The 12,387-nt window shown below is 45.9% G+C and overlaps 1 protein-coding gene across 1 annotated transcript in view; it reads right to left on the bottom strand.

Moving 5' to 3' along the window:
* The window catches only part of LOC144126057 (neurotrimin-like), a 274,915-nt gene that overhangs the window by 81,755 nt on the left and 180,773 nt on the right, over positions 1 to 12,387 (bottom strand). The gene's annotated exons all lie outside the window — the stretch shown is intronic.

Below are 12,387 nucleotides of genomic sequence, written 5' to 3'. Positions count from 1 at the left end.
GAGCATCCATCCACTCAGCGCGTTTTTTGCAGCATCGATTTCCTGCGGGAGTGCCTTTGCAGGAGCACGGAAATACCCCCGCCTGGCGGCGACACCGGCGCTGTGCGCGACAAAAACGATTCCTCCCTCCCAGCTTTCTTACCGCATCGCGTCGCCAGCGTCTGACGGCGGCGCCACGCAACGATTGCATTCAAGAGAACATGGCGATATAGAGCAGGCAGAGGAGCACACACGACTGCCGCCTGCGCTTTCCATTCTCATTGGCTGCTGCTTGCGCTTGCCTTTTGACGGCGCCTCTTTTGATAATCTCTTCTTGCCGCTTATATCTGCGCCTTTCTGCTGCCAAACCGAGTAACCAGTGCGACCACGGTGCCGGACGGAAGACAAAATATATCAAGAAGATAACGAGGACAGAAAAAGTATATGAAGAGGATAACATGGCTTGGTTAAAAGAAGCGAGGAAACGCGATGAAACGTAAAAAAGAAAAATCTATACACTAGTCTCTCAAGACTAGTAACCTTTGCGCTCCTCTTCTTTCATGCCTTTCTATACCAACAGAATGCGTTGTATCAGCTCTTAGCATCCACTGGGCTTATTTATTTCCATTCCTTATTTTTGTCTGTGTGAATGTGCTGCGTGCAAAATGTCCAGCCCCTCTTTTTTTTCAGGGTTCGCCCAGCATGATCGATAATCTCAATAATAACTCTGTGGAAAATTGATAGCCGAGCGCACAAAAGCGCTCGCCTGCAGATAAGGGACGGAGAGAACCTGGCACACCGAGCTGATTCCAGTATTACAAAAGAAAGGGGGCCGAGAGGTAAAAAGGGTAGATTACGATGCGGGGGTTGAAAAAGCAGATAAGGCTGTTTTTCTTGCTGCAAGGGTCATGGGGGAGACATTGTTGTGACATTTTCCAAATACGACCGGCCGTCATTTACTCGCCATGCATTCCAAACTGAGATAAGGCAGCAGATAAACAAGAAATGTTCTCTACAGAACCGAAGCATTTGCAATGCGCTGCGGAGTAAGAGAAAAATAAAGGGGAAGCAGAGAGCCGCAATTCGTGACTGCAATTGAGTTTGGCGTTATGCTCCAGGGCATAAAGAGAGGCAGCGCTGCGTAAATATATACCTACATGGGATTGAGGTCGCGATTGAGAAGCCGAGTTTTTCAGATAGAATACGGTATGTTGACGAAACTGATGCGGTGTAGCGACTGCAAAAAGCAGACTTTGCGAAATATCTGAGCCCCGCCGCGGTGGCTCAGTGGTTAGGGCGCTCGACTACTGATCCGGAGTACCCGGGCTCGAACCCGACCGCGTCGGCTGCGTTTTTATGGATTAAAAACGCTAAGGCGTCCGTGTGCTGTGCGATGTCAGTGCACGTTAAAGATCCCCAGGTGGTCGGAATTATTCCGGAGCCCTCCACTACGGCACCTCTCTCTTCCTTCTTTCACTCCCTCCTTTACCCTTCCCTTACGGCGCGGTTCAGGTGTCCAACGATATATGAGACAGATACTGCGCCATTTCCTCCCCCCCCCCAAAAAAAACAATTATTATTATTAATATCTGACAGAATGAGGCAGGTTGGAAGCCGGAAGGAGAAGACGCAAGCGAAAAATCAAGGGAAGGTAAAAAAACAGAGACGCCCCGGTACATGTGCTTCGTTTTCTCATTTTATGGTTACCGCAGTTTTTACCTGAAGAGAGACAAAGAAGGAAAAATAAAAGGAAAAAAAATAGGGTGTGGGAATGGAAAAGAACGGATGAAAATAAATATAATAAAAACAAAATAAGAACAACTTTTTTCCCGCACTATACGTTGATAAAGAGTCGCACTTTGAATGTTCAGCAAGGCGGAAATTTTGGCGAGTTGGTAAGTGTTCATTTTCGCTCACAGCGCAACATGAACGGGACACAAGACGAAGGACTTGTGTCTCCAGATAACTTTTTGGTGATTGATAAGTAGTTCAGTGTTCGTATTTATACGCTTTTCGTTCTTCAATAAAAAAACCAGTTGATAGTCAGCGCCTGTTTGTGCTAGTCCTTCGTCTTGTGTCCCGTTCGTGTTGCGCTGTGAGCGAAAATGAGCACTTTGAATGCCTGTTCGAATTTGCTGTCTTATGTTCTTCAAATGTTCTTCCTGTCTTATCTTGATTGGCTCTGCGATTTGGTTGCTGATTCCTGCGATCCCTTTAGTTCTGCGTCGCAAGGGTGGTTCAGTTGGCAGAGTCGTGTTATGAAGGCGCAGTTTCACCGAAATTAAAAATGGCCGAAGAAAGAAGAGGAGAAGAAGGATGAAAAATAGACGAGAGAAGGAAAGACAACGAAGGAAAGAAAAGTCTTGCAGAGAGGATGACGAGCCGCCGCTGCGTTTGATTTCTCCCGCAAAAAACCCGCGGATTTTTTCACGCTCTACTTATGTTCTCTTCTTTTTCGCTATTTCCTAATCGGTTCGAGACGAGCTATCGCGCTTCGCCGTAGCTGCTCTTGAAACTTCGATATCTTGCTCAAGATTTCCGACTTTTTTAATGGGTCGGCGCCTAAGGCAGCAGCCTTTTTCCGGTGGCGGCTAAGCTCCTGCGATAGTCTTGTCATTAAAAAAAAAGAATATGCTTGTCACTGCGTGTTGCCCCGACCGCTGCGCGAATTAAACTTCAAGCCGGTCAAGTTCGATTTATTTTGATTTTATTACATTTTAAACGAATGTCAAGGTTTAAGCGGAATTGGAGACCACGGTGATCGCGGGGGCTTGACATTCCTTGGTCCGAAGATAAAGGGTGACAAAAGTTGATCTCTTTTGCACACTCGCTTCATAGCCCTCCTAATATAAAGATAAAAATAAAGGGTGAGAAAAATTTCTTTTTTTTTCTGTACACTCGCTCCATTATTTCGCTTTCTAATGACCTATTTATTAATTAGAAACCCCCGTCAAAAGGCCGTTAAGGGAAACAAGTTCTCTCAGGGTTTGAAAATAAAAACTGCGGATGCTTTCGCTTTGGATAGTGAACACACAGGTTAGAAAATCATGTCCAGAAATGTGCTTTGTTCTTCAACTCTGAGTTAACTTGTTAGAAGTCGCTACTGCTACGCATATATATATATATATATATATATGGACGACAAGGTGAAGGAAATATAAAAACTTTCCCCTATGCACCTTGATTTCGGTGACTGTTGGCTTCCTTAATATATATATATATATATATATATATATATATATATATATATATATATATATATATATATATATATATATATATATATATATATATATATATATATATATATATATATATATATCTGAACCAGGAGAAGAAATAATGAAAAATCATAATTAAAAAAAAAAATACGTGCACCTAAGGCTTTTCGGGAATCCAGTACAAATACGGGCCTGAGAATTTCCAAAGCTCCATTACTGGCGATCTGCTCTTAGCGCGAACACAGTCTTGCTGCGACAACTTTCGCATGTGCCTGCCAAGATGGGGCATTGCTTTTGGGCTGGAGTGAATTCTCATACAAATTACTCCGTGGCTGAGCTTCCTCAAAGCTTGAAATCAGTTTTAATGTGGTAATATTAGGAGCGCCATGAAAGCAAAAATTCTAGGACTTCGGCGGCGGCGTCTGTGTAAAACCTCCACCTGCAAACCGTGGCAGGTGGCAAGTCGTGTTTAAAGGGATTTTCCTCTCTCCGCCTGAGACCTTCCAACCGCCCCGTTCTTCCTCCTCTTCCATCTCCACTTGTAGGATATAGAAGGGAGACGCCGGACTAAGAATGGCACAGCTAAAATCAATAAAAGAAGCTTTAACGTGCACGTGTGCTGTGCGATGTCAGTGCACGTTAAAGATCCCCATGTGGTCGAATTTATTCCGGAGCCCTCCACTACGGCACCACCTTCTTCCTTTCTTCTTTCACTCCCTTATCCCTTCCCTTACGGCGCGGTTCAGGTGTCCAACGATATATGAGACAGATACTGCGCCATTTCCTTTCCCCAAAAACCAATTATAATTATATAAGCAATTACGAAGGAAATAGAATAAGAATAGAATCAGAATTGCAATAGGATCGAAATTGGAATAGAATCGAAATCAAAACAGATTGGCGAGTGAACGAAGAAATGCTGTGGCATTTCCTCCTCATCAACACATTTGATCGTCCCTAAATTCTTTTATGTGTCGACCTTCATCTGCAGCACTTCCCGCCCGCCACTGCGTATCTGCAACGGTCAACTCTGGTGCAGTTTTTCTCGCTGTTGTGATGGTGTCCCAGCTGGCATCAGATAATTAGTACAGGAATTTGCACGCAAGAATGGTTAGCGATTGACCAGCGCCTTGCCTCTCTCGTCATTGACTGTCATGAGTGGGGAGCTCACGAGCTACCGCCGTTCATGCGAAGGACATCGCTTGGATATGCGAGCAGCCTTTAGTTCATCAACATTACACGGTTTTTGTAACACAGACAACCGGGCCGAGACAGGCGGAGAGTACACGGGCTGCGTCGGGGCGGGTCCCGTCACGCTCTCCTAAAGGTCCTGGCCTTTCCTGATAAGCGTGACACGCGCTCGTCCCGCTGAGCTGTCGGGACACGACAGTCGTAATGAGGCTCAGTCTACAGTAAGATAAACTTAAACAAAAACCGCCGAATAGGGTTCAGGGATAGAAGGAAGATTGTAAGCAATAAAAAGAGAACGTTTTGACTCTGACAAATGAGGTTGGTTTTCGCTAGACTGCGCAAAAAGGTACACCGAACGTAGAGACTTTTGTTTGCGAGCTGCTATCGAACCGGAGAAAAATTGTCTGCGTGCTCAGGCACGCGTGATAAAAAATGCGCATGTCGTGGGGTTTGCGTGAACAGCTAACGTGGCGATATTCCGCATAAGGTGACGGCCTGTAACCATAACCAAGCAGTTTGGCGCGTTTTTGGCGTGGGCAAGAAGAAAGGTGGAAAGGTTCCTGGATGCAAAGGAAACAAAAAATCGGCTGCCAGGAAACTCCAGCCGAGGTGCGCCACCAAATAAAAAAAAAAGAACTCCGTCGCTGAGAACGCACGACGAGCTTTGCTTTGGCGGTGAAATAAGCGACCGGGGTTGCAACCGGCGTCTGATAAATTGATCAGCGCACGCATAGCTAACAAGCGTCATTTTTATATGTGTGTGTGTGTGTGTTTGGTTTCTTGTGTGGATGCACGGACCTACGGACTGCGCCGTACGCTCTAAACCTTCTCAGAATTCGTGATCCCGCGGTGCTCGACTGTATTGCCAACACTTAGAGACGCTTTAACACGCCGCAGTACGCGTCAAATAAGCTGCGTATTTTTGCAGTTGTTCTTCGATTTCCTGAGAAAACTTGGAGGCTCATTTAAGTTACCACTAATCAAGACTTTCGCCCCACTTTTGTCCACCGACGTAGAGTTTTTACTAAATTTAGACTGGTGGAGTTTGAAAGACAATTGGGGTTTCTATCAGAAAGTTTAAATGAGAAAAAGAAGTAAAGAATTTTATACTGGGTACGCGTTTAAAAACACCCAAAATTTTACAGTGCTCAAGAGTCAGAACCAAAGTTCGAAAAAAAAACGCCGCAGTCTAAAGATTTTGCCGCTTGAAGGCACCACACATTCACAGCGCCCACCGGCACAAGAGACTTTTCTCCACAACAGAAGAGCCACGGATAGGTGTGTAGTGGGTGAGCTTGTTTCTACAGGCTCACCTTCCACCAAGGGCAGTGAACCCGTGACACAGAGGAGTTTCTCGCTGAGGATAAGTGCCGGGCTTTCGCGTTTACATTGACCAAGGCTTAGGTGAGTAGAGTACGCTGGCTTAGTTTCACTGGGCGCTCAAGATAAAGCGACATCGAGCCGAAGTTTCACTTCTTGCCCATACTTTTTCCTCTCCTTCGCCTTGAGCCCACCCGCCCGGAGAGTTTCATGGAGCGTGTGAAACGCGGAGACACGAAGCGAAGTGCTGTATCGCCCCTGCGGTTTCCTCGCCACACGCCCCAGCGCCATACATCCCCCTGGATTATCGCGCCAAGGAGCGAGCGGCCACAAATGTGTCCCTCCAAATGCCGCTGGGCCCGCACAAAAGGAAGAGACTCTAATGCCGCCCGTATAAGACGGAGAGGAAAAGGGAGAAGTAACTGTTCGAAGTCTGTTGCCTGTTATTACTTTTATCTCGCGTGTGTGCGCGAGAGAACGAAAGCAGACTTCGTGCTGCAAAGCTACCTTGCTGCAAAGTGCGTTCGCTCCTACAGAACTCGAGATTACGTGTAGTATCTTGGGCTATTTGTACCTCTTCTCGGACGTTGTGCACTAGGGAACAATATGAAGAAACACCGGTGCTTACTGATCGTGTTTTATTTACTTGTTTATTTTTAGCAGTGTGTACCCCCTCTCGGTTTCTGAAAGAAGTCGCTGAATGACAAACGAGCCCAAGAAAACTGCGTTAGAAGCCTCACTGTTTTCTCTTATACCTCAACGACTCGCAGAACCTAAGGCAGCTGATTTTTTTTATTTACGAGTAATCAGTGCAGCTCAAAGCACGCGGAAATGGACGGACTCGTGGATATTTGCTTTAAAGCAGTGCCCATCTAGGAGTAATAGTTATTAGATGCTTGAATAAGTCGTATCGCGTGCGCGGTAACAGCTGACTTTTCGGAAGGCGATATTTGTCGTGTGATCAAGGTGACACAATTAAAGAGCTCTCTATAAAAGAGTGAGAATGTATTTACATTGTTTAAATAAATCAACTGCTGCGTAATGAATTTAATATTTTACGGCGGCACTTACTTCAACCTAGCAGATCTAGGTTGTCTTGTGATGCACAACTCATCGATTTCCTCTTGGAATCACAGCTTTGTATAACTAGTGCTTATTTTCGAAATCACAGCTTCGTATAACTCAGGTGAAGAGATCGATTGTCTATCTTTCAATTTATTGAAGGTATACCATTCTGTGCCTCATGTACTACTGTTACGGAGGTATTCGCACCTATCATACCAAAAATAACATTTTAAAATGGCTTTAAGCACACTTGTCTGAAAGAAAACAGTGCGTGATTCTAGTGCGTCGGCGCTATCAAGTTCCCCATAGCAGGCCTGCTCTGGGTTCATTTCATTTCTTGATTTATAACAATGATCTTGCAGACCGTACCATCAGCAGCGTTAGATTGCACCATGACGGCTCCTTCATATCCCGCGAGATGAGCTGTGAGCCATCGAAAACAACTTCAACTCATTTTTGTTGTATTACCCCTCATGGAAGATGGCTTTTCACCTGTGCAAATGTATTCTCGTAAGATTTAATACCAAAGAGCATCCCATGCGTAAAAATTACCTCACGTATGAAACCAGCTTATCAGTTGCAACGGAGTGCAAATAATTAGGAGTTTTGTTTTTTCTGGCAACCTGACTTGTAATGCTCATGTTCACTACTTGAGGCTGAAGGCTAATCGCGTGTCTAACTTCCTCAGGCAAACATTTAAGCAGGCGCCACGTATTCTAGGAGACCCATTATATCTCTGAAATGGCCGTTAAGTCACACACAGAACCAGCAGTCCTGGTCTCGGTCGGCACCAGCGCAGAAGTACACCTTGACGTCATGGTCAACCCGCCCACCTGGACTACCACATTTCTGATGATATCACGTCTTCGGCAACACTGGCTGTAACTGTGAACAACCACTATGTACGGTGACGTCATAATAGTAGGGCAAGTGCACCTTGACATCACTGGATGCGGGTGGAAATGCCGAGTGGCTCCGCAGACAATATTTAGAATCATGTAAAATATGTTACACTCAACGCCTACGACTGAAGCTCACAAGAACGCATCTGTTCACGCATGTGAAACAAGTCATAACAATTGTACGCGTTCGAAATTTTTGTCTGAACCCTTTTAAACTTTGTTATTGCTGCCCCTGTTGCTGTTTTCATGTGTTATCGAAGGGTTTAAATATCTTAGGCAAACTGTTGAATTCTTATAATGTTTTTGCCATGGATACGACACTGACTTTGAGGTGTCATCTGTTCTCTAATGTTGTTTATACCCTCCCACCTCCTCCTACACTAATTCCAGCAAGGCTGCAGTAGTTGTCTGAATAAATTGGAACAAATAAAAAGCATGATAAAAAATTAAAGAGAATTGTGGTGTATATCATGAAGCGGACACCCCGCCTCTAGCGATTCTTCAATAAGCAGTATGCGCTTCCGCAAGTAAGCCTAATCGTTGTTCAGTTCTGTCCGTGGAAACTACTTTGAAAAGCAGGTTTGCTTCGCAACTGTCTTTTTGAAGTAATTGTGAGCGGTCGTTTCTGTCTCGCGCATGACCACTCTTGTTGAGTACGACATAGAAAAAACAAATTTTTGAGAGGTACTTAACAGCGAAATGTTTACAATTATTTTCACGCTAGTTCAGGCCATACTATAGCGTTTTGCACACACATTGTTATCCCCAACCGGAGCATCCAGTAGATGAAAAGGCAACAGAATCAGCTCTTTCAAAAGTAAAGATAGGCTGGCCGAAAAAAATGCAATGTACAAGTAGAAAGAATTATCCTAACGACCTTTCCTTTCATTCACTCCAAAGAACAGACTTCCCTTCTTCGCCTTTTCGCAAACCTTAAGAAACGGCCAGCCTGGGGAGGAGCAGCTTAGGAACAAAGCCTGTGGGCGGCGCTCTCATCTGGCCCTGAGCCGCACGGAGCTGCGCTTGCGTGCTCTGCCCAGGGGGGAAAAAGGTTAAAAAAAAGACACGTGCAAGTACGGTAAGTAAAAGGGCGTAGGATACGTACGAGGCTGCGGAAGCGAACAGGAAACATGCACGCACTTCGAGAAAGAAACAGAAAACGCAACCTTTCGTCGCAAGAGGAACAACGGAGAGATGGTGTAAGAAGGGAAGAGGCGGGAACCGAGGCGGAGCGAAGCAAAAGATCGGTATCATAAAATGGGGAGAGCTGGGGAACGGCAAGCGAAGCCCGCTGAGGGGCTCCAGTGCGTGCTTGAGCTTCACAAATCGTCCGTCAAAATTTCTGGGATGCCCCGGTCGAGATAAGCGTCCGCGCGGCGAGGAACAAGAATTTAGGCTCAACACGCCGGCGCCGGCCGTCGACGAACCGAAAGGAAAGAAAAGGCGAGCGGCTGCGAGGAGTACCGTGCAGTAGAGTCGAGCCAGCAGTTAAGAAGCGTCCAATCAGGACGGCAAGCTGGACACGTTATGCGCTGGACCATTCGGCTGCCTGCCGACAGACGCATTTTTTCCCTCTTTGAGAGACTTAAGTGCCACTGTTGCTTATAAATAGGCTCTACGCCGTCGCCAGACCTTAGGGCACAGTAACAAAGTGCTGTGGCGTTGCGGTAGAACCCCACAAGGAAGTGGGCCTTCGCTGGAGGTCATCCAACAAGGGTCTACTTTGCCTAGCGCGTGAGCATGCGTAGGGGTTCACATTGATATTGTGTACTTGTGCCAGTGCTGCACCCAACAGCGTGCGTAGGTAGCGCAAGCACACACACCCACACCTATCATTTGCGGTGACAGCGAGCGAGAAAGGCTTAATGGGCCGCGCCGCTTTCGTTTCCTGCGCGCGATACACCCACGGCGCACGCTGCGGCGAATGCGGCCGTCGGGGCTATCAGCGACACCGGTCCACCTGGGGGTATAATGGCGGTGCGAGGAAGGGTGTGGCAGCTTTTTTGGAGACTGGCGCACGACCAATCCCTTGTTAGCGTTCGCCAGGGCTCGCGCCTCGGACTGGTTGGTTACTTTTCGTCACCTTTGCCGTGGATGTTCAAGGCGAGACTAGCGGGCCGAGTTTCACGCCCGCCGGCGCTCGGCACTTAGGTGGCGAGCGTGTGACGAGCGCAGTGCCTATGGGGCAACGAACGCGAGACGAGGGCCGATGACTCGGATTTTGAACCACAACCTACGCGATGGAAGTGGGAATCACGGCTCCTTCATGTTCGGTTTGCTGACGGATCAGCAATGTCGTGTGCGATAGGTTTGTCGGGATGATGTTCCCTCTCATCTTCTAACGAGTCCAAGAACGGTAGATATAAAAAGAGAATGTGACACAAGGCTTCCAAACCTAGAACATGGCAGAGAGCAGTGAAAAAAAAAAAAATCTTACTCCACGGGGTGACCAGGGTTTCTTTTTTCCTTCGCCTTTTCGGCTGAGGTGCTGATCGTCCACCACTGCTGTCTTTTTAGAAAAATTCAGCCGCCCTTGTCACATCATCTTGGTGTTAGTGACATGAAATCTTACTCCTCCGAGCCAATGTTCGTCCCCTTTGTGGTGTCCAGTATGTTTTTTTAAACGTGGATGACTCCAGCAAGACACGCACGTTTCAGTCTACAGAAAAGCAATCAAGATCAACTCTGCTTCAAGTCTAAAACGTTTTTATTTGAAAAAAAGAAAAGACGATACAAGCCGCGAAGCTTCACGCGAATTACCTTGACGGGGCAATATTATTACGCCTCGCTGAACGATACGACTCTGCTGACAAGTAACGCAGCTCCGCATAGGTCATGCAATGAAGATATCTTTGTAGAATATATCGTGAAAAAATATTTGTACCAGTGTGCCTGAAGGACAGTCGACATGAGAAAAAGCTGAGTCATTCTCAGTGTGGTTATCATCCGAAGAATATGCTGCGCGTCAAGAAAAAATGGGAAGGAAATGTAATTCTCGAAGCAACGGCTGTATGAGCTGACGATGCTATTTTTAGACGAACCGCATTATAATAATAATTGGTTTTTTGGGGGAAAGGAAATGGCGCAGTATCTGTCTCATATATTGTTGGACACCTGAACCGCGCCGTAAGGGAAGGGATAAAGGACGGAGTGAAAGAAGAAAGGAAGAAAGATACGCCGCAGTGGAGGGCTCCGGAATAATTTCGACCACCTGGGGATCTTTAACGTGCACTGACATCGCACAGCACGCGGGCGCCTTAGCATCTTGCCTCCATAAAACCGCAGCAGCCGCGGTCGGGTTCGAACGCGGGAACTCCGGATCAGTAGTCGAGCGCCCTAACCACTGAGCCACCGCGGCGGGGCAACCGCATTAAGATGAAAACGGACTTTTCAGTGCGAACAGTAAAAGAGGGAGAGGAATCTCAGCGTTCTCTCCTAGTCGCATGGCTGGTAATAATTGAAATATTAAGACTATTCTATTGCTCAATAACAAATGTCCGCATGAAACTAACAGTGCGCAGTTTTTACCAATTGATGATCGATCACACTCCCTGTAATCCGTCCACCTGCACAAAAATTCACTCTTCTTTGCCTCCAAGCGTGTCCCATCCTAAACGCCTCATTTGAACAAAAGATTTATAGTATATTTTGATGCCTTGTCAGCCCAAGCCAGCGCTACCACTCATTCCGAGACGTTTATAAAAGCAAAGCTTGAATTTGTTTCTTTTGAGGCGCTATTTCGGCTGCACTTGTGAACGCAAGAACGAATGTGGACACATATTAGAACGCGATGCCCGAAGTGAAAACTGCGCGGAAAAGACAGAGATGAGAACATAAACTCATTTGACACAGGCAGGAGCGAGGTATATGAACAAACGACCTCGAGATAAACTGTATGTTAAACAAAAGAGATGAGCCCAGCGCAGTGGCTTCTCTATTCTGTGCCGATTACAGCACGCTTTGTTTCATTTAAGGAAACTAAACATTTCGAGCTTTGTCGAAAATATGTAAGCAAATGAAACCATCGTAAACTTAAGATCAGAAGATAAGAAAAAAAATATTTTAGGCCAGCTACTTGATTTTTAACTGTTCTTATACAATCGCGTTTTATTTTTTTTTTCATTTTAAGTTGTAATTTTCGCTGCAACACTTTATAACAAATGGGATCTAAGAATCAGCCTGGTACAACAAGCATAAAAGGCTGTTAATTTGTTTGTGTACAAAGACATTGTTCATACAGCAATTGTAACAAAAGTAAAAAAAAAAATGTAATCAAAAACGATTAAATAGAATTTTGTTGTTTCTTTTTCGAAGTGCTTTCAGGTGTGGATGCATGAGAGCTCTTGCGATAAAAATGAAAGGCGAAAAGAAAAACACATGAGCTACATACGTATTTGTCGGCTATCTGCTAGAACACAACTGTAGAATAATGACGCTTTTTGTCATGCAAATCAGAATCCAATGGGCTGACACCGCCTATCGGAGGCTCACATTAGCTCTGCTCAGGCGAAGCTTCACTCCCACGTCGCCTAGGCACAGCGGAAGCTGAGCTTAATGGCTTTATAGTCGAAGCCGATAGCGCACACCGGACATCGAAGCTACTTCCGCTGCTGTGTGCTGCCTTTAGTGAAAGAATAAAACAGCCGTTGATGGTGCTGCCAGGCAAGGAAGTCGTATAACCTGCCGATCGTAGAAGTTGCAGCTCAAGC

This window comes from Amblyomma americanum, chromosome 3 (assembly GCF_052857255.1).
Source record: "Amblyomma americanum isolate KBUSLIRL-KWMA chromosome 3, ASM5285725v1, whole genome shotgun sequence".
NCBI lineage: Eukaryota > Metazoa > Arthropoda > Arachnida > Ixodida > Ixodidae > Amblyomma > Amblyomma americanum.
Note: the sequence above shows the minus strand (reverse complement) of the source record. Positions and strands in the feature narration are given on the sequence as shown.